The sequence below is a fragment of the Phyllostomus hastatus genome, unplaced genomic scaffold (assembly GCF_019186645.2).
Source record: "Phyllostomus hastatus isolate PE091 unplaced genomic scaffold, TTU_PhHast_1.1 phas_contig_80, whole genome shotgun sequence".
NCBI lineage: Eukaryota > Metazoa > Chordata > Mammalia > Chiroptera > Phyllostomidae > Phyllostomus > Phyllostomus hastatus.
The window spans coordinates 54,247,432-54,269,523 of record NW_025333960.1 but is presented as its reverse complement, the minus strand read 5'-3'; positions in this window follow the sequence as shown (position 1 = coordinate 54,269,523).

Here is a 22,092-nt window from a genome sequence, read left to right as displayed (position 1 = left end):
TGAATGACAAAGACGGTGGGACAGTCATTCCTCTTCTGCCCTTTGCCCGCAGCTCAGGGGGGCACCAGTGCTGAGGCTGGGGTGACATTTGGACACAACACACGGCTCCGGGCTGGTGTGTCAACCCGGCCGGGCCGCCCAGGGCACAGGGTGAGACTGTCCCCCCTGCGGCTGCGAGAGGCGACGGCGGGTCCCCGTGGCGCGGAAGGACCGCTCTGCACACCCGTGCACTCTCGCTGTTCATCCCGCATTCCCCGCTCCTGCGTGGCACCGAGGCGCTCCGTCTGCTCAGTGCACGTGACTGACCCCTTAGGGCCACACGGAGTCCGTTCTCCTTCTGCCTTAAGAAGATACGCCATCCCCGGATTTATTTTCTACTGATGGGTCGGCGACACGCTCAGTGGCTTAAAACAACGCAAACACATTTTGTTCCCCTTTTTTTGTAATAAACATTAGTTTATAGTTTTTCAGTTTGGAAGCTAAAGCCAATACAGTCTAGAGTGAGAGTTACAGGGTGACAATGGGGTAGCTGGTTCTGCCGAGCTCATTCCTGAAGAGGACCCCGCCGTGCAGGACGTGTGGACAGCTGTGCGGGACATTGCAACAGAAAAGGCCGACGCCATTGTTCTTTTTGTGCGAAATAAGCCTGGGTTTTTGCAAATTCGTTTTCAAGTTACAGAAGATGACACTGTATTTTAAAATCTTGCCTTCAGCACATCGGTATGAAATTAGTAAGGATAAAATCAAAGACCAGATTAGGGAAAGAAAATAAACACGGAACGATTTGTAACACGTACAGTACTTTCCAGCTTGCCTGATTAGAAGACGCATATAGAAGTGACGTCATCGACAAGCCGGGGTGAGCTGTCTACCAACTTCCCCCCAAGCAACGTCAAGTCAGACAGCTACCCACAGACCAGGGGGCCTCTGCGGGACCTGGGCGTCCAGGGGAGCACTTCCAGCAAACCACTGAACCAAAAAAGAGACCCGATGTCGGAAACATTGAAGAGGGTAAGAGGGGCAGTTCACGTCTCCCCGGAGGTGACAGGCTGATACAGCTCAATGCCAGAGACACCTCCTGGCCTGTGAGTTTTCCCACAGGGGACAACGAAGTGTGTGAGTAAGTGGCTGTAAGACGCCTCCTAAGACACCCGCTTCTTTCTCATTCCTCCCAGGAAACTCAGGAGCCGGCACGCCTGGGGGTCCGTGACCAGCGGGGGGAAGAGTACCCGGCCCTTGGAGTGCATCAAAGGGACAAAGATCCTGGTAACCACCCTTGTAGACCCTGTCAGGAAGCCGGCCAAGGAGCCGCTGGGGACACCTTGCCTGTGGATCCCCCCCTGACCCAAGGACACCCCCAGTGCTCTGTGGACCTCGCCCACATGCCTCCTCCCCACCTGCGGCCACGTCCCTGGGCGCACTGCACAGCAGCAAGATCGAGTTGTGCAGGATGCCAGCGAGCATGTGCAGAACGCTGCCCTGATTCTGCAGGACCGGGGGGAAGCACACACACTGGAGCATGTGACACCCCGTGGGGAAAGCTACCAGGAGCCTGTCTGCGTCTGTAGCCTGGCTGGGCAGGGCTGGAGAGGCGGGGGCACAAACTCTTGAGAGCACTGCCCCACCCAAGGAGGAACAGGAAACGGGGCGCAGATGCACCCGTAGGAGGTCTGATACAGCCTCAGAACCCCAACAGGGCTGAGAGGAGGTAGTGCTCTCTCGAAGTCAGTCATTCGAGACCGGAGCCGGTGACTGCTCCTTCTCAGGCAGGGGCAGCACCGCGAGACTTCGGGAGACGTGGAGGATCAATACAACATGACGTCACCGAAGGCACATCATCGTCTTCCAGGAACCGACTCCCCGCAGAGGGAGCTCTGTTAGAAAACAAATCCGGAGTAGTTGTTTTTGGAAAACTCAGGGGGCTACGAAGAAGACCCGGAAAGACAATGCAATAAAACCAGGAAAACAAAACACGAACAGAAGAGGTTTAACAGGGATGCTGAAATCATTTTTAAAAGAAAACAGAAATTGCGGAGCTGAAGAACACAACTCATGAAATGGAAAAAAAAAAATAAAAGCAGCAGAGATCATCAGTAATGGACTGGATCAACCAGAAGAGAGACTCTGCGAGGTAGCAGGCGGGTCACCTGAAGTCACCAAATCAGAGGGCGAGAAAGGAAAAACAGGAAAATTGCTGAGGAAAGCCCGTGTGAATGCTGGGATACACTGGAAGGAACAACCCAGGGTCACAGAGGCGAGAAGAGGGAGAAAGGGGCGGGAGACTGTTCAAAGCTAAAGAGGCTGACCCCCCCAACTGCCCCCAGGGACTGGAGGAGATCTGATATCCAGGTTCACAAAGCTCATAGGTCTCCAAACAGGGTCAACCCAGAAAGAGCATCTCCGAGACACATTAGAATAAACCTGTCCAAAATAAAGGCAGAGAAGAAACCAATTCCTCACACACAATGGGATGCCCAGAAATCCGCTGGCCGTGAGCGTGGGATCGGGCTCATAAGGATTTGATGGACAAGATCTGTCCCACAGTCACGCTTTCCCAGTGGGGTGATGGGTGCTTGCGGTGAGTGTTGAGAAATTGCATCATCACATGGACCTCCCTTCTCCGAAGTCACTGTGGGTCCTGCCAGTGCCAATCTGCCCGTGGGAGGGACCAGACTGGAAGCCGGCTGGCTGGCTGTTTGACTGTGTCCATCATGGGGACCCTGTACTTCTTCCTCCCTAGAATGGATACTGATTCTGGAGTGGATGTAACTTCTCTGTCCACCGTGAGCATATTTTATTAGGCAATTAATTAGCCTATAGCCTTTTAAAGGAAGCCCACACTGAACATCAGTTCTCCGTTGGCAAGGTCATACGCTTTGTGATCCACTCTGCTGCGTGCGTCCACCCCAGTTCTCGGCCCATTAGGAGCAGATCAATAAATATTTGTTGAAACAATAGATACATAAGATGCATTAAGCTGTCCCAGAATAGAAGTAGGTGGGAAAGGGAAGAGGAATACAAAGTTAGGGACTCATAAAATGCATCCCAAAAGGAGACTAATACAAAAATCAATTCTTAAAACCTTTCACATTCGCTGCGAGTGGGCCGCAAGGCCGGCTTCCAGCTCTCTCGAAGCCGCGGGGGAGGAGGAAGTGGCGCTCGCACATGGGTCATCCTGTCCGTAGCTCGGGGCGCCCCGTAGTCATTCCCAATTTGGAAACGTCGGGTCTGACAGCATCCTCTAATAGAGGCCTATTTCCATCATGAGACAAGACAGCATTTCCTTTAGGGCCCCTCATAAATTATGCACCGTTTGGGGAAATCAAACATCTGTTTTTAGAACATCTCTCTGTGTTCTATGGCCCATGCAATAAGTTCAGGGGACACAGATGGAGGTGTGGCCCTGTGTCCCGGGCATTCCCTGTCATGTTCTGGTGGGGATCCTTAACTGGCCTCTGCGGCACATTTCAAGGAATGAGGGAAGCAGACACAGTTGAAGCAATCTCCCATTGTTACTGCTCTTTCAGCTGAGTTTACTGCGAGCTAGCTGGCATCGGTGAGCCTGGGATGTTGACTGTCTTTCAAGTTCTGGGCCTTATCTCTCTGAGTTCCAAATTCGGTGTAGAAAATACGCATCATAATACTCATGCGTATTTTGAAATACTGTTTTTTGAAATACTTATAAATGGCGGGTACCATGTGAATATTGTATATATATTATTCCATTGATTTCTCCACAGCAGCTCTTTGAGATTAAGTCCTATGTTTTCAATTCATGGATGGCAAAACTGATCTGATTCTTATATGCGATTTGATTCTTACATATGTTATACTGGCAGAGGCCATATGTCCAGAAAATAGAATTAAATCCAGGTCCACATGACTCCAAATCTATGCTCTTAATGTGCACTCAACGTGATTTTTTTTCTCCTACAGGGTAATGAAACTGGTTACAAGTGTAATAACCTCTAATAAAAATTAAAGTGCAAGAGTATATAAGCCTGGCTAGAAGTCTCTTTAGAAAATAATTCTGATCATTCTCATTTACAGATAATGTATAGTTGAACCCCCGACATTTTATAATTAAATGTTGACCATAATCTTGGTGTGGAAGCTAAAGTGCTTTTGGATGAGCATTTTAAAATTAGATTTTCTCAAACAGTGCAAATGGTTACACACAGTGACACGTTAGTCAACCCCAGCACCCCACTGGGGACGTGACTCTGAGGTGCTCCTGATCATTGCTCGTTCGGCCTTTCAGAGGTCACACGCACACACATACATGCACACACACACACTAGTGAGTACCCTTGGACACCTCAAGTTCAACTTCATTCTAAAGACCTTCGTGTTGATGTACACAAGGTGCTAAGCCAGCGCTCCGCTGATAGACATCTGGAGCGTTTCCTGACTGCTTTTATGACAAATTATGTGCCAAAAACATACTCTGCGTTTATAGTTTTGAGCCATCACATGCGTGTATCTTCAGACTAGACTTCTAGAAACAGAAGGATTCGTGTAGTGGTAGTCATGGCAGGCACTGCCCCGGGTCCTTCGGGCAAGCTGTGCATGTCGGGCCGTCCAGCACGGCGGTGCCTCCGCACCTCCCCGAGGGCTGCAAACACTCCGACCCGCGGAAGCTTAATCCGCAAACAACGGTCAGCTGCTCTTGGGATTTCCACCTACTACTATCATTGGGCATCTTTTCACATGCGTATAAACCACTTTGGTGTTTTGCGGAGGTGAATGTCATTTTTATAGCAATAGATTGGGATATTTTACATATTGATTTATAAGAACTCTATATACCTAAAATAAATGTATCTTTTATCAAATGTGCTGTGATTTTTTCCCTACCTTTTTTTGAACTTTTGGGGGGCTTGCTAAGAAGAGTTTTATGATTTTCACTATACAGATCCCTATGTTTCATTTTACTTCACTCCCAGGCACTGTGCCTTTTCGTTGCTGCTGTAAATTGGAGCTTCATGCTGTAATATCCTGTAACCTCTGTTCACACTTCTCGTAGATAACGTTATTGATTTTATACATATTAAATACAAAACCAGGCCTTGTGCTGAAGTTTCAGTTCCAAATAGTTTTTAGGAGAGTTTCTTGGGTTTTCCAGAAACAAAACTGCTAATTTTCAATGTATGCTTTGCAATGTTAAAGAAATATGTACTTTAATCACATAGCCTATACATAAACATGATACTGTAGTAACACCTCAGACTTCAGAGGTAGGTATAGGGCAAAAATGCCAATATGGCATTCTCAGGAAGATCAATTTATTTTTCCTAGTATCTCCTACTCTTTGCTTTGCTTTGCAAACTGTGTATGTAACTCTGAAATATACAAGTTCCTGAAGTAAGAACAGTGGGTATATATCGGGCTCAGATTACTTTTTTGGCTGTCCATATGCCTGTACCCAATTAAATTACATAAATACATAATTCAAACTGCTTCTCAGTATCGACATTCTGAGTGTGCCACTTTTAATTAAATGTATTAACTTGCCGGTTCCCACGGATGGAACTCTAGATTGTTTTAAACTTGACATTCATAAACACCCTCAAGCGATCCCCTCTCTTCAAGCCTACCTGACATATGTATGCTTTTATTCTCCCCATCCACCTCCCTGGTTAAGGCGATATAAATATTCGTGGTTTGGGTGCTTATTTAGAATGTTGAGACCTATTGCCAAAGTGTCTTCTAAAGTGTCTAGTTGCCTGTAGAAACGCAGAGAGGGTGCATTTCACTTCTCTGTGAATGCTTTGCTTTGGAAAACGAGCCTCGTCTCCACCTGGTTTGGGTAACATCACTGCTGATGCGCAGGTCGGTAGGGGATTCAAGTGGAGCGAACCAAATTAGATCCTCACGTGGAAGCAACGTGAAATGATACAGAACCCGGATGGTGACGGAGAGACACAGATTTCTGATCGTATCATCTGAGTCCCCGCCCAGGCCACTGCCGATCCTACTCTTGGGCTTCCGGATGCCATACGCCAACACCGTGAGTTTCGCTTAACCTGGGGTCAGACTCTCCACTCGGTACCCAAGGAACCCACACGGATGTAACCGTCGGCACGTGACCAGGAGGAGTGAACGTCACCGAGATGGGAAGTGGTCCATGTGAAAGCCGGTGTCAGGGCCTGCCAGCTGCCTGTCCTCACCCGGGAAGCCAGCAGTCTGGTCAAGCAGCACAGGTGCTCTCTGCCCCAACTGTCCCTCGCAGGGACTCGGGACTCACAGCTTTGCGTGCCCCGTTTCAGGCTTTAGGACGTTTAGTAAAACCACGTCAGTGCGCTGAAGTCTGTTGCCTTCTTGCTACACTCCAGAAGGTCTTACAGGGGTAGCACGATGATCATAGCTGAAGCAAAGGGGAAAAACTGCGACTAGAGTAAAAAGAAGCCTTTTCAGTCTGGTATGAAATCCAGGGTGGCTGGGGTTTACGTAAAGATGAACCTGGGTTTACAGAAACAGTGACACCCTCCCATCCCCCACCTCCACCCCTTCCCAAAAGTGTGCCTACACCTCGGAAGGCAGTCAGAGAAAGTATGGACCAGGGAGAAGCTGGGGACTTGTTTGACCTCAGCGCATCCCCACACCCCCTCTCTGCCACTGTACAGAGAAGCCCACTGAGAAGCCTTATTGTGGTAAATGAATACCCCTGTGCTTCAGAAGACACTCACCCTCACCCCCAGCCCCACCCCCAGCCCCGGCCAGGTGAGGCACGGAAGACCAGGGCCGTGCAGATACACGGAAATCTAGAATCTGTTGCCAGCTGGCAGAAGACGCCACTCCGGCACCGAGGCTGGGAGCTGCCCCAGTTCTCTGTGAAGGGCCCGAGAGCGCACACGCAGCGTGGGCTCTGGCGCCCGTGGGCCCCGCCACCACCAGTGCCTGTCTGCGCCCGCCGTGGGAAGGCCGCCAGGCAGCAGGTGAACGGGCGAGGTGACTGCGGTCCGATAAAGCTGTCTTTATGGGCACTGACATTTGAACTCCGTGTCATTTTCACATGTAATGAGTTTTGATCTTCCTTTTCAGTTATAAAAATGCATCTTAGCATAGAGAACTACGTGCTGATAATAGGCCATATAGAGACAGGCCGTGGCATGGACTTGGCCCGAGGGCCGTGGTTCGCCCAGCAGGCTCTGGACGGTTGCTCCAAGAGACGGCACCATCCCGGCCACCCAGCAGGAGACCGCCAGCCTGCGGAAGCCCCGGGGGCCCGCAGACCTGGACCCCGGGAGCTGCGGGTGGAAGCCGGAACGGACAGGGAGGTAGGCACTCACTGAAGATGCAGAACCAGGGGCAAACAGGGCCGCAAAAGACGCCGCTCGGTCGGTCAACCTTCTTATCCCTTCCCAGAAAACTCTGGCTGCCCAATGTGCTATTTCCTGCGTTTGTTTCCCTTTTTCTTCCCTACCTATGACACGATCCTGGGTCTTTTGAAGTAGTCTCATTTCTTCTTTAGCCACAGAGCTTTTGTTCACAAGAAGCCGACATCGGAATGGAGAGAATTGCCCGTCCGCTAGTCACCTGACCTCGGGGATTGCATAAAGCAGCTGAGGTAGCTGTCGACTAAAGTGACTCCACGTTCCGGGGGACACTGCCCACAGGCGTTCACACTGCTGACCGATCAGGATGGCCAGTGGGGTCCTGGCTCCTTCGTCGGCCAGCGTTTCCTCCCTGGGGCTCCTCCCCGCCCCCCGTGAGCAAACGGGGCTGGCTGGACACAGTTCTTATCCCTCTGGACGCGAATGACCGCAACGCTGCCGCAGTTGAACTGCTTTCACTCGTCTAGGTGTAGCGGCTGCTGGTTCTGGGAGTGTGTTTCAGACGTTGTGGCTGACCAGCAGCGGATGGGACACGGGGCTGTCGGCGGGCGGTGGGGAGCTGTATTTTTGTACACATGATGTGGGACTGATGTCTGCTGTCGACACCGTGAAATGACGTTGAATAAATAATGACGGGCTGGGCTCTGAGAAAAACCTCCCTCCCTTCGAAACACCATGCGTAAGGAAAAAGCACAGGAGGCCTGCTTCTAGCAAACTGCAAGTCCACGCAGAGGTTTAAAACCGGGCACTTTAAACGACACCAGACGGCTCTGATTCTGAACCAGGTTCGCTTCTGTGCTGCTTTCTGGCATCAGCGCGCAGTGTACATTTCCCTCTCCCCGTGTCTTCCTTTTGGACCAGTTTGGGGTGAAGAAAGCCACAACGTTCTAGGTGACTTCTTCCTTTCTTCTTTGAGCAAGTCCACGGTCGGTGTTACAGTTGACAGCAGCAGAGAGGCTGGAAACAGCCTGGGCTGAGGGCGGACTTAGCTCTATGCGGCCCGTGCGGAATTCAAGCGTCTCTGAGTGAGCGAGTTGGAATCGTCAACCAGATGTTTGCTATACACATCTAGATTTTATACAGGAGACCTGGCCTTCAGATGTAACTGAGGAGTTGGAAGAAGTAAAATTATAAGACAGTCTCATTCACTCACAATCTTCTGATTTCTATGCATATCATGGTCGTAAGATTCAGGAGAAGAAAAGCTCATGGAAGCTATTCACTCCTTAATTTCTACTGAAAAGAGAAAGCAAAATCTCAGTGCGTGGAGCCACACACAGCCCCGAGGGCCGAGCACGGTAACTTCAGGGGCTACGCCACGCTCCCTGCCCGCACCCCCAGAGTGTGTTGTGTCTGGGGGCCGCTCACGGCCCCGTCAAACCTGCCTTGGCACCTCCCCACACTCGGTGTGTCCCAGGTATCGAGTGCTTTGGACCCTGTTAACCAGCCTAATCCTCACAGCAGCCTGTGAGATGTTCTTCTATTATTGCCATTTTGTACAAGGAAAACTGAAGTCCCAGGCGGGACCTGGCCTCAGCCCAGGAGGCTTGTGTCGGGCTGCAACCTGGACTGCAACCTGGGCTGCAGGCGCACCCAGGCCTGGCTCCCGGACCTGTCTCATGGGTGGTGCAAAATGGTGACTGAATGTATTCTTCTCTAACAGTAAACGGAATCAGAAAAGCAACAACAAAAGTGTGTTATGATAGATTTTTCAAACTTTTTAAGAGCTCATCAAAAGGAGATACATATATACATGTATACACGCACGTATATACATATATACGTGTGTGTATATATGTATATATGCACAGAGAGAGAGGGAGGGAGAGAAAGAGAGAGAGAGAGAGAGAGAGAGAGAGAGAGAGAGAGAGAGAGAGAGAGAGAATGCACTACAGGAATCCCACCAGGGCTGGGAAGGGTGAGCTAGCCTGTTAGTGCTGTACCCCCGAGAGAAGGAGTCAGAGTCTGGGTCTGGGGGGTCTGTCAGGGGCCTCCGAGTGGCCGGGGGGGGGGTCACACACGGCAGAACCGGCCCTGGGGGACAAGGGGAAGGGAGACGAGGGCAGGGTGGGGAGAAGGGAACCCTGGGCCCCGGGCCCTCCAGCCTTCAGAAGCGCGGTTGCCGTGTGAACGGCTGAGCATGTCTGGGTTTCGTGTAAAGCCTGGTGAAGACAAAGGTGTAAAGTCAGGGTTTCGTCCGGGTGAAGTAACCAAGTGGGACTTCAAAACGTGGAGTCAGAGATGCAAGAATTCCATGAAATTTGTAAGAACCTCCTATAACAATCTGGCGATCAGGCAATTAAAGTATCCCCACATCTCTGCGGGGTCAGAGATCCTGGACAAATGTCTGTATCAGGTAGAGATGAGGCAACAGCCACAAACGGATTTAAAACTGGGCCAAGTTACACAAAAATCTAATGCCCGGGCTGGAACCAGAATGTCATGTTTCTGAAAATTAATACGAAATTCTTTATAGTGTTACGTCCTGTTGCTTGTTAGGCACTAGGCCAACTAACTACTCAATATATACATTTAAAATAATTTTTTCTGTGAATTGAAATAATTTGGTAGCTAGCCTCCTTTAAAAAAGGTTAAATAAATGTACTCCTGAATATCTTCTTGAATTACTTGATAAAGAGTTATAGAAAGTTTGAGCCCTGGCTGGCATAGCTCAGTGGATTGAGCGCGGGCTGCGAACCGAAGTGTCACAGGTTCGATTCCCAGTTAGGGTACACGCCTGGGTTGCAGGCCATGACCCCCAGCAACCGCACATTGATGTTTCTCTCTCTCTCTTTCTCCTTCCCTTCCCTCTCTAAAAATAAATAAAAACAGTCTTTAAAAAAAGTTATAGAAAGTTCTAAATTCACTTTGGATTCCTTCAAGATAGATTTTAAAATCTAAGAGGATGGATATACCCAACTCGAATAGTTTGCTTGTATTTATTATCAAAACCAGACAAATATTAAGTATCCAAGAAAGTTAAAGCATTTTTAAAAATTATTTCACTTGGAACATGAAGAATGGGAGAGATGCCAGAATTGGGAAATTGCACAATTGTTTCTGTGTCAGCACACTCGGTCCGAGGAGAGGCGTGGAGCATGTGGAGTGATTTTCTAACACACACACACACACACACACACACACACACGCATCAGGACTGCAGAGGCTCTGGAAGAAGAGCCAGGGTGTGTGCTGTGCCGCCTGCAGCTTTGGGGGAGCTGCCCCTGAGCGCCACCCAGGCCAGGCTGCTGAGAGGGGGCGAGGGCGGGGAGGCAGGTTCTGCTCGGGTTACCATCGCTCTTGGGGCTTCTCCTGAAATGGCTCAGGGCGCAGAGGCCCGCCTGGCTGCGGTAGTGATTCCCCGACTCCGGGCTGTGCGTGTTCCCGAAGAGAGTGGGAGATTCCGACGCCCCTCGGAAACTGTGCACAGGCTCCCTGAGCAGGCACACCTCTCAGGGCACAGCAACCACGTCACCTATTTGCTCCCCGCGTCTAGAAGAGAAGTACCTTGCCATTCACAACCTATGCGTTCTTAGTTGAACTTAATATTTATTACTGAAAGATATTCCCTGTGAACTGATTTTCTCATACACTCTTATAAAATACTTAAATTTCACAAACACTATTAAAGTAATCCGAGGTATTTTATTGATATCCTGGGTTTCCAGTATAATACAGTTTTAAGATGATCGTTAAAATACTTAGTATTAAATATTAAGTGCTTAAATAAATAGAAAGGTTCCTCCTCTAATTCTTTCAATGTGCTGTGGGTTCACAGATTTGAAATGATTGAGTACCATCATTCCAGCGTACCTGTCACCTGTCTGTCTGCTCACCGCCGTGCGTCTGTGCACCGCGCATCCACGCCGCCGTCCGTTACCTGTCCGACGTGCTCGTGTCCTTCGGGACCAGAGGGGGTGCTCTGCCGCGAGCTCACACATGCTCCGCCCCCGAGGCCTCGCCAGCCTGGGCTTATGACACCTTCTCAACACACCTGAGAGCTTTCTTGTCCTTGTTGTCTGTTCTGACCAGTAACGTCAGCTTCCTCAGCCTCCATTGCTGACCCATAGATTGCCAAACATAAAGAAATGTGGAAAGACACTACCACGCAGACAAAAGAAAACAGTCAACATCCAGCCTTCTCTGTCCCCTGTGTGCGTCTCTCTGTCACGCACACTCATGCACACGCACACGCACACATGATGCACCCTTGAACGCACGGTGCAGAAACCGTGCCGCTTCACACCTACGCACACGGGCAATGATCTCGGAAGAAGAAGGCCAGTGGCCGCCCTTCACAGCAGCTTCCGGAGGGAATTATTACGCACGGGCTTGAATAATGCAGGGTTCCCCCACCCCGTCCACACCAACTAGAAAGCAGTTTTCTTGAAAGAAAACCTTTACTTTTCCCTATGGTACCCCTTATTTGGGGCAACGCTATGGATTTCTGGAGTTTTAATTATTGAAAACAGCAACCAATCGCAGTACACTTATCAAGCTTAAAAATAGCAATTTTAATGCCACTTAGAATGTAGTCTACACTCAAATGTATACAATTGTTATAGGAATATGTTTTATGCTTTTAAAAATTCAAATTACCATCTAATCTAGTTTGAACTTTGATGACTGATTTTTCTGTCTCACTAATTCCTTTTAGTCTAGAAGTAGCCCATGACTTATTTTTGACATTGGCTTTTTAAAGAGCCTCATAGACAGGGTTTTTTTTTTTTTTTAGATTATTTCTCACTTTGACTTTGATTTCTCATGGTGTTTAACTCATTCTTTATTCCTGCATTTTCCAGAAACTGGAAAGAAGTCTGGAGTCTTGGTCATATTTCCAATAAAATATTGGGGACTTTATAGATGACGCGTACATGGCCCGCTGCGCCCCACCAGTGGGCCCCCCTCCCCCCAGACCCCCACTGTTGGGGATGTCACCTTGGTCACCTGGCGAAGGTGGGAAGGGGCAGATCTGTGCAAGGGTCCTTTGTCAGAGCGCCGTGTGCCTGCGCTCTCAGTTGCTCTTGTCCGCGGTGCCGCAGACACCTTTTCCTGCCTTTCAACAGGGAGCTGTTTGTGGTTTATTTGGCTTTTCTTTTTTTAAACACTTTTATTTTTGATTTTTTAAAGATTTTTTTAAAGATTTTTTTTTAATTTTTATTTTTAGAGAGGGAAGAGACGGAGAAAGAGAGAGAGAGAGAAACATCAATGTGCGGTTGCTGGGGGTCGTGGCCTGCAACCCAGGCATGTGCCCTGACTGGGAATCGAACCTGCGACACTTTGGTTCGCAGCCTGAGTTGAATCCACTGAGCTACGCCAACCAGGGCTTCATTTGGCTTTTCTCTTGTTCTTGTCAGACAGAACCTTTCGTTTGCTTCAAGTCACCGTGTCTCACTGAGATCAGCAGTCCCCTCTCTTGTCATGTGTCCCTTTCACTGTGACCCCTTCTCCGAGTTCTGGCGTCTCGAGGTATCCCAGGCTGGCCTCTGCTCTTCTTTCCCGACTCAGACATTTCCCTCAGAATTCCCGTGTCTTTTCCTGGAGAAAGGCGTGTCAGAGCCACACGCCAGCGTTCTCACCACAAACAGGATGCTCTGGCTTCTAGGCTACTTGGTGGAGACCTTGGATGTCTCCTGCTCCTGTATCTCTCACGAGGCCCTGCTCTCCGTTGCCATCGCCTGGGCCGTGTCTCTGCTGCACAGCATTTTATTAGCCAGCACCTTGTTTTTGTCAGTCCTTCCTCACACAGCTCTGGGGTGCGTCTTCGGGGGGGACCCCCTTACTGTTGCTCCCTGAGAAAGACAAACACATGCGGTGTGGCCGTCAGAGCCCACACCTTCCAGCCCCCGTGTACATGCTCTTCCTTGCATCACCGCCTCCTCCTGCTCTGGGCTCCGGCCGAAGTTTATTCATGCCTTCTCAGGCACTGTGACGTTCTTCTCCAAGGAAGCTTAAATCTGTTGTTCTATCTGGCTGGAATGCACATCTCTCTCCCTCTCCCAACTCCTTCTTCCTTGAGGTAGGACACAGAACCAACAACAGCAGATATGGGAGTCCCCACTTATCCACGAGGTTGCCGTCCACGGTTTCCGTCACCCCAATCGTATACACGGTCATGGCTCCGTGCCGAGTCCCCAAAGAGCATGACCCCCTATCTGAGGAGCGCACTGTCCAAGGGTCCACAGCAGCCCAAGGCCGGGTCACATTGCCCACCACACACCTTGCTTCTTCCCATCACCCAGGCACTGGGCATCTCATGTGGTCACGAGAAGAAAGGTGAGCGCAGGACAATGAGCACATGAACAAGTCAGATGTCCCTGTCTCAGTCTGGGAGGGCACGTGACATGAATCCTAGAGTCATCAGTCACCAGGGAGCCAGAGGGAGGGACTCAGTCCTAACAGGCAGTTGAATCATCTACCACCCACTTTCTGGGAAACAAGAATTCAGAGAACACACATGTGGACAACTCATGCCAGGAAATGACAAAATAAGACGCTGGGAACAGACAACAGGACAAGAAACATTCGTTAGACCTGTACACCAGGACTGTTTAACTAGAAATGAAACACGCCGTACACCCTGAGCCTCAAGCGTGACAACCACTTCCGCTTTCCCTGTCACCCGTGCATCGCAAGGGCTTGCCCAAAGCCCCGTGATGGGTTCAGTGAAGAGCCAACTTACTCTAAAAACTGGAAACAGGTTTTTAAAAAGCTGTGTCAGGAAGTTTTATTACTTTAAATAGCTAATTCACTAACCTCTCAGTCTGTATAGAGAGTGGAGAGGGAGTTAGGGTGACCCCCTGGGGACCCCTTATATCCAGGAAGGGTGTGCTGTCGTGTGGTGGTTAAGGACTCACCCTATGTCAGAAAAGACAACCTAAAGGCAGATTAACAAAGAAGTAAAAATTAGGGGGGAGATTTGTGAGCGAACTGAAAAGATTTATGATAATTACCTTCCCGAGAAGACAATCAGCAGATATAATGGAGCGGACAGCCATGAAGGTAAAATATACTATAAAGGATACAATGGAAGCCAAAGCTTTCAAAGGCATCATCATGTCTTTTTTTTTTGTCAATTGGATCTCCGATGAGTAATTACTACTCTTGTGGGAAAAAATATAAACCATTTACAATAGTCAGTAAATATATTTAATTTACCACATTTTAACTTTCGTGGTTGTTTTTGTTGTTTGGCTTTATAATTCTCTTAGATGTGAAAAATAGACCTAATTGACTTTGGCACATGGAAAATATGCTTCAACGTATAAATATCAGAATGTAATAGAGAAGAATTCTCTTGCCTCCTCCTACTAATCCTGTCTCATAAAGAAATTATAAAGCAATGGATTTAAAATGGGTCAGATGGAAGCCATTTAAACGGTGATATATATAATCAATTCGAGTAAGTGAGTGCTACCGGCTTATTGAGACAAATCCTTTATCAAGATATAATGCACTAATAAGAATAGAATGTGCAGTTACTGCCTTCCATGTCATTTTACTTTATGGCGTTACCATCATCAGCCCTTCCCCCCGGGCCCCGGGGCCCACACTACGGCTGCCCACAGCGCTTGGGAGGGAGAGAGCATCTCCCCTAAGGGTGGATGCAACTTCCGAGGATTTACAGTCTAGGGAGATGCAAATCAGCTCCTTGAAATAGCTTCTTTTTATGAATGAGTCTTCTACATTTAATAAGGCGTCTGCAGATTTGTCCTTTATAATATGAGACAAGGGTTTTTTTTTGCGGGGGGGCTCTCCGGTCTGTTGATATGTTTGTTTTTTATTTTTTCAAACAGAAATAATAATCTAAAATTAGGACACATTGTCTGTTATATGTCTTAACACATCATGAAATGGAACTGTATGGAAGAGCTTAGGTAAAAATAATGCACAGAAAAGTAGTCCACAATAGTTTCCTTTGGCTGAGAACAACCCATGACAAGGTAAGATTTGAGTATTCTTTTTAGAAGTATACATGAAATAAATTCTCATTAATTTAATTGAAAAGAGAGTGTGTTCTGGACACATAAATAATATGCCAGCTTCTGGCAATGACCATCAAAACAGCATGAATTATTGTAATACCTTTTCTGCGATGAAAAACAGAACCCCCTTCCAGCCCCTGAGTGTACTTGTATTGCTGTAAGCGAAGCGCACGAAGGGTGACCTTTTGCTCCTCGTTTCAATTCAGAGGTTAAATTTTATCTCACGGTGCAGGAACTCAAAATAGTTACTGAGTGCTGTAATAACAGGCACTCTTCAGATCCTGGGATACATCGGTGAAACAAACGGACAGAGATTCCCACTCTTTAAAGTAATACTTGAGCAGAGACGCAGACGCTTTAACACGCGCCTAGTGCACCTGCTGTGCAGGGTGTTGGCTCGTGCCACCGACTAGGGGACGGTGATTAAGTACGGAACAGGGTGCGTAGGGCCAGGAACGCGGGAAAGGTGAAGGCGGCTGTATCACCTACCTTGCCCAGGTGAGCTCGGTCAGGAAATGGCATTTGACCAAGACACCGAAGGTGAGGATCTCTGGGGAAAAGCTGCTTCGGGCAGAGGAACGTGCGGGGGCAGCCCACCTACAAGGGGAGGGCGGCTGTGCTTGAGGAATGGCGGTGAGGGTGGGTCCAGGGAGAAAGAGGGAGCTGTGAGAAGGACACGAGGCCAGGCCGCTTCTGGGGGCGGGACGTTGTCGGACTTCACGGGACCCGGGAGGATCTGGGTTCTAGGGGAGTTCAGAGGGGAGCCGCAGGAGAGTTTGGAGCAGGATCTGAGCTAGGCTGTGAAAGGCTCCCTGGCTTCTCCGGGCGGACTTGACTGTAGGAGTGAGAAGGTGATGGTCGCAACTGGCGACTGCAAGATGGGGTGTCGCAGTGCTTTCAGGGAGCAGGATGAGGAGGTGAGGCGCGGCTGACAAGGCCCTGGGCCTAGAAGGTGCCCATATCGGAGGCTGCGGAGAGGCGCCGCGGGAAGGTACAGAGAAGAGGTAGCCCCTGAGTAGCAGCGATGATGTGCTTCCCAGCCCCGCACAGGTCCTGAGCCAGAGTCTCCCTCCTCGCCCTTCCTTCCGAGTTACTCAATACCCCGAAATGACACAACATGGAAAAAAGAGCTGACGAAGATGCCACGTGGCAGAGGAGAAGACCGTTAGAAGTCAGGGGGCTAGGAGAACACACTGGAACCACCATTTCCTCCCCCATGCACCTCCCTCTTCCCTCACTCGGCTTCCTGCCTGAGGGGGCCTCGGAGGGCTGTGTCTGCGGGGTCCCTGGGGCCCAGGCTCGGGCTGTGCTGCACGCGAGGCCGAGGCACTAGCAGAAGACGGGACCGCAGGCCCGAGAGGCTGTTCCTGCGTCCCTCCCCGCTGGCTACAGGTTCAAGGTGACCACATTTCCCTGCTGAGGGCACAGCTCCTGTCTGGAGAGCTTCTCCTTTACCTGAAGTTGCTTCCTTCGCTGGCCCTATGGGTGCTGATTAGTTTCCTAAGACACAAACAGTGGCTTAAAACAATAGAACTTTGTTTTCCCAGGGTTCTATGGGAAGCCAGAAATCCAGCGTCAGCAGTAGTTACTCCTTCTAGAGGGCTCTGCGGAGAGTGTGTTACATGCCTCTCTCTGGGCTTCTACTGTGGCCATCAGCAGACTCGTGAGGTTCGCAGACTCATCACTCTGATCTGGCCTCTGTCGTCACGTGTGCTCTGCCTTGGGTGTCTGTCTCCATGCCCCCTCTCCTGTTCTTAAAAGGACATGAGTCACACTAGATTGAAAACGCACCTACTCCAGTGTGACATCATCTTCATTAGTTACATCTGCGATGGCCTGATTTCCGGAAAAGGTCTGAGCCTGAGCTTCTGGGAAGGGGATGAACTTGGGAGGGGGACCCAACCTTACTCAGTCCAGCCAGTAACAGCTTTTCGGCTCGTGCCAGCCTTGGGGTAAAATGATTCACCCTGCTCACAACTTCTTAAATACTCCCACAATTACCCTTTCCTATGTTGCCCCCTTTGAATGTTATCTTTTCTGTTGAGACCCTGACTGATAAAGAACCAGCGAGAAGCACTTGAGGCATTCAGGGACTCACAGTGGAGATCCTGTTCTCGAGGGTGGAGATGCCATATTGACCCAGAACAGGACAGCTAAGGAAGAAAGAGAATGAAACCCTCAGGATCTTAAATCTGTAGCTCTCATCATAGACCAAAACCAAGGGCTTTTCTGTAAGCACTGAAATAATTTTCTGTCTCTTCCAGCTCTGTGGCAAAGACACTTAAAAAAAAACAAATTCAAATATTGATGTTGCAGGTGGCTGAGATACAGTATCAGTGCACTTCACCGTCTGGCAAGGTCTCTTGTAAAAATTTAGTGCATTGACGATGAGCGAGCCAGAGTGTGGGGATTGAAGATGATGAAATATAGGGGGATGAGAGGACTCGGGGAAATGAAACTCAGTACACCACCAGCTCTGCCATGCCAGGACTTCCATCAATGAGAGGGGATATAATTACAGAAAGGGCTGGATTTATTAGTCCGAGATCACTTCCTAGAGATTCCAGATTCTGCGAGATAAATGGAGTCATTAGGAGAGCACTAATTATTTCCATGCCACTCGAAATTCTTGTCATGGTGAACAGAACCCCAGGACTTTGGAACTGGAATACTGGAAGGGATTTATTACATATGCACAGTCGAACCTTCACCTGAGACGACTCCTTTTCTACATCTTTCACAGACACACCAATGCAGAGTTTCTTAGCCAATCACTGCCGTGGCTGATCTCCACAGACGGGCGGCGTGCTCTGCATTGCCAGGGGCTCCCTGAATTCACCGGGTGTGGGGGAGCCCCGGGCAGGTGCATCGGACTCAAGGCACATGCATTTTTATATTTGACAACACTGCTTGAATGGTAAGCAGAGAGATCTGACTCACAAGGGTTTCAGGTAATCGTTGCAGATGGGCTTCCTGGAATAATAATTGTTGGGCAGCCCATTAAAGTGCTATTATGCTTACATAACTGCCCCTAGAATTGGGGGTAGTTTTGTATGATGTTATAAAGATGGATACATGTTGTTATACACTGGTCAAAAGCCACAGACTGTGACTGAACCCCAATGTCAACTGTGGACTTGGAGCAATCATGGACCGTGCGGTCCATCAATTGTAACAAATGCCCCACGTGGTGTGGGGTGCGCTGTGCCTGTGTGGGGCCATGGGGTTCATGGGAGCTCTGTCCTCTCTGCTCAACTTTGCTGTGAACCTATAACTGTTCTGAAAAAGAAAGTTTAAAAGGAAAAAAAGAGAGGGAGGGAGAGCAGAGGAAGGAGGGAAGGAAGGAAGGAAGGAAGGAAGGAAGGAAGGAAGGGAGGGAGGGAGGGAGGGAGGGGGGGAGGAGCTATTTCCTACAGTGGTGGAGTTTCTCAACAGGGTGCTGTGTGGTCCCACTGCGTGCCACGCCCACCTTGCCAAAAGCGGCCCCCGACACCAGGATCACACCGTGTGTCTCTGGTGATGGCGGAGCTCTCTGAAGCTGCCCGAGATTTATGTTAGACATTCTCTCTCCTGGAGAGTAATAAACGCATTATTACTCACGTTTTACAGAATTTAATTAAATCCTTCGAGTTCAGTTACCAGCCTCCCCCTCTCTGAGACTCAGATAAGCTTCTTCAGGGAGATGGGTATTCTACTCCCCCAGATGGTTTGATGAGCTCAGTGTTTCTATTGCCGCTGTTTCTGGAAGCTTCTTGCTTTATGCAAGCGCTCGTCCTCCCCTGGAGAGGCCAGCGGCTGACATCATACTTGGCTCCCTGCTGGGTGCATTACTGAACAGCATCCTGTTTCCCGGGTCAAAATGATGGACTCGGACTCGGGGTCCTGAGCCAGCGGACTGTGGGCGCTGTGCGGGGCCGCGGCTCTTTCCCACGGAGCCTGGGCCGGGAAGGGTGTGACGCGGTGCTGCTACAGCGATCTTGTCACCAGATGGATCAGAAACATTTCCCAAAGCCACCCCAGGTGCTCTCACATACGGGAGCCAGAGAGTGAATTCTGTCCAAGCTACTGACTTATTTCCCACAGCAGCTCACCGCTGATAACTTCTAAGATCACTTTCTGCTTTTATGTATTTCCTTAATATAGGTATCTATAGATTAGGTTTTCTTTGGAACAAAATAACTTGAAGTTTATACATGTATATTTATTTCTAAGGATAGAGGTAAATAACTTCTGTTTTATGTTGAAATGAGTCAGGAAACTAGTTTAAAAATTATAAATATAAAAACTCTATTCATCAAAAATTGAAAAATAAAGTATATTTAAATACAAAAATGTGAACCTCCAAAATTCAGTTTTTCTCATTTATGATGGCTTAGAATAGCAATTTTAACCCTTTCTCATCTCAAGGCACACATATACTAGTTACCAAAATTCTGTGGCACAGCAAAAAATATATTTTTTGCCAATTTGATAAAAAGTAGATGTAATGTTGATTCACTTATACCAGACAGCTATTGTCATGTTGGCTGCTGTCACTTTTTTGACAATCTAAGGGAAAAGAGGTCAGCGCCCCTGCCTGAATAGGTCGGTATCGCCTGCTTTGAAAACCCTCACGGCACCCCAGTTCAACAGCACTGGCGCAGAACACACTGATGCGACGTCAGTGTGCTCTGTACACAGCAGCTACTTTTGTTAGCAGTTACGAGTTAAGGATTTTTGCCAAACTAACCATCTGGAAATCAATGTGATATTTTTAGCAAAATACATCCAACTTTTCAATTTAAGCAAGTGATTTTTTTAAAAACATTCTACCATGTAAAGCTACTAAGAAATTCCTGTGTGTCCCATTCTGAGACGTTACACATCCTTCATCTTAGAAACCTTTCTTATGGCTTTAAAAGTATAGCTAACACAGTTACAATTTATAGTCTATAGAGTCTGGGTTTTAAGAAATGGGGTTTCTGTCTTCACGACAACTGTTTACTAATCAAACTTACTCTTGCAAATGGGGAGGCATTCTGCTTGCTTATCTTAGTTTTATATTTTATCTCTCCCCTGAGAACCAACTTACTGTTCACAAAATCCTTTGAAAAAAATTATTTTGTTTAGCTTCAGGTTTGTTTAAACCTTGTAAAATTTGAGTACCAACTGTTCTTTTTAATTAAAAATATGACTTTAATATTGAGGAAAGGTTCTCTTCGTCTCAGAATTTGCTTTCCTCAGCAACTTCTTTTAGAAAAACTCTGGCATCTTAGCACATCCTGTCCAATGTAAAGTTTATTTATATATAATTGGTAAAATATAACTTTGTAATTCTAATGGAAACCTAAAAGTCTTAAATTTAAGATTTTAAAGAGGTTCTTAAAAAATCATACCAGATTTCCTGAAATGCATGAATGAGGTAGAAACCTCAAAGAATAAGAGTTTTAATTTCTTCACTGTAAGTTACATGGTATTTTCTTTATCTTTAGTATAATTGTGTTTACCTTGGTTCTAAGACTGTTTAGACAAAAATTTTGTTTAAAAGGTGTGCAGGGTGGAGAGGAATGGAGGGGGGTAATGGGACAACTGTAATAGCATGATCAATAAAATATATTTAAAAAAATAAAAGGCATGTACACATCCATTGGGGTGATTATTATAAAAATGTTCACAATGTGTTGGGGAGGACAGAGAGAAAGAGCACCCTTGTGGATGGCTGGTAGGAAGGGGACATGGCGAGGCCACAGTGGACATCAACCTGGCAGTTCCTTGGAAATTAAACACAGATCGCCATATCGTCCAGAAATTCAACTTCCGAGTCCATGCCCCAAATATGTGAAAGTAGGAGGTAAAACAGCTCTTTGGGTTTCCATGTGTACAGAAGCATTCTTCATAACAGCGAACGGAGAAGCAACCCGCGCGTCTACTGACAGGTGAACGGCTGAACAAAATGCGGTCTATGAGTGCAGCGGTGACTCGGCCTTAAAAAGACAGGGAATCGACACACGCCACCACAAAGAAGAATATTGGGGACACGATGCCAGGTGCAGTACGCCAGTGACAAAGAAACAAAAGCTCTGTAATTCTGCTCACATGGGGTTCTTGGGGCAGTGGGATTCATAGAGATGAACAGTGGAATGGCGGTTGCCAGGGGAGGGTGGCTGGCCAGGAGACAGGGTGGGGGGGCTGGTGTTGAGCGGGGACAGAGCTTCAGTCGGGGAGTGTGGAGAAGGCCCAGCGGTGGATAATGGTGGTGGTTGCACAACAGTGGGGATGTATTCGTTGTCGCTAAACTGTGCTCTCAAAAAGGGTCAAAAAGTCTGATTGTGTGTGTATTTTACAACAATAAAATTTTTAAAGGTAATTTGTATTCTATCCTTAAAATATCTGCATGCAGACATAATATCCCTATGTAGCTTACTAAATCTACATTGTGTAAACTTAGAAATGGCTCAAGGAATAATAAGATTAGGTGTTCAGGCTGTCACTGTCTGTAGCTCTTTGATTTTTAATGGACTGCCATGCATTCCTAATTAGTATTTCAGAGTCTCCCATTCTTGCTTCTACGGGCCACAAATGGGAGGAGAAGGCGGGGCAGTTCCCAGCTGTCTGGATGCCTAGTGTAACGAGAAGCAGACCTCAGAATGCAGAGATGGATTATTGGGGCAATTCTACATTACTACATTTCTGAGAGAAGCACAGTGTGGGAAATAGGTATCCAAGGACTGACACTTCTATAATACTATCAAAAAAGGTACATGCCGTGTCCTTCCTTAATTACTCATACC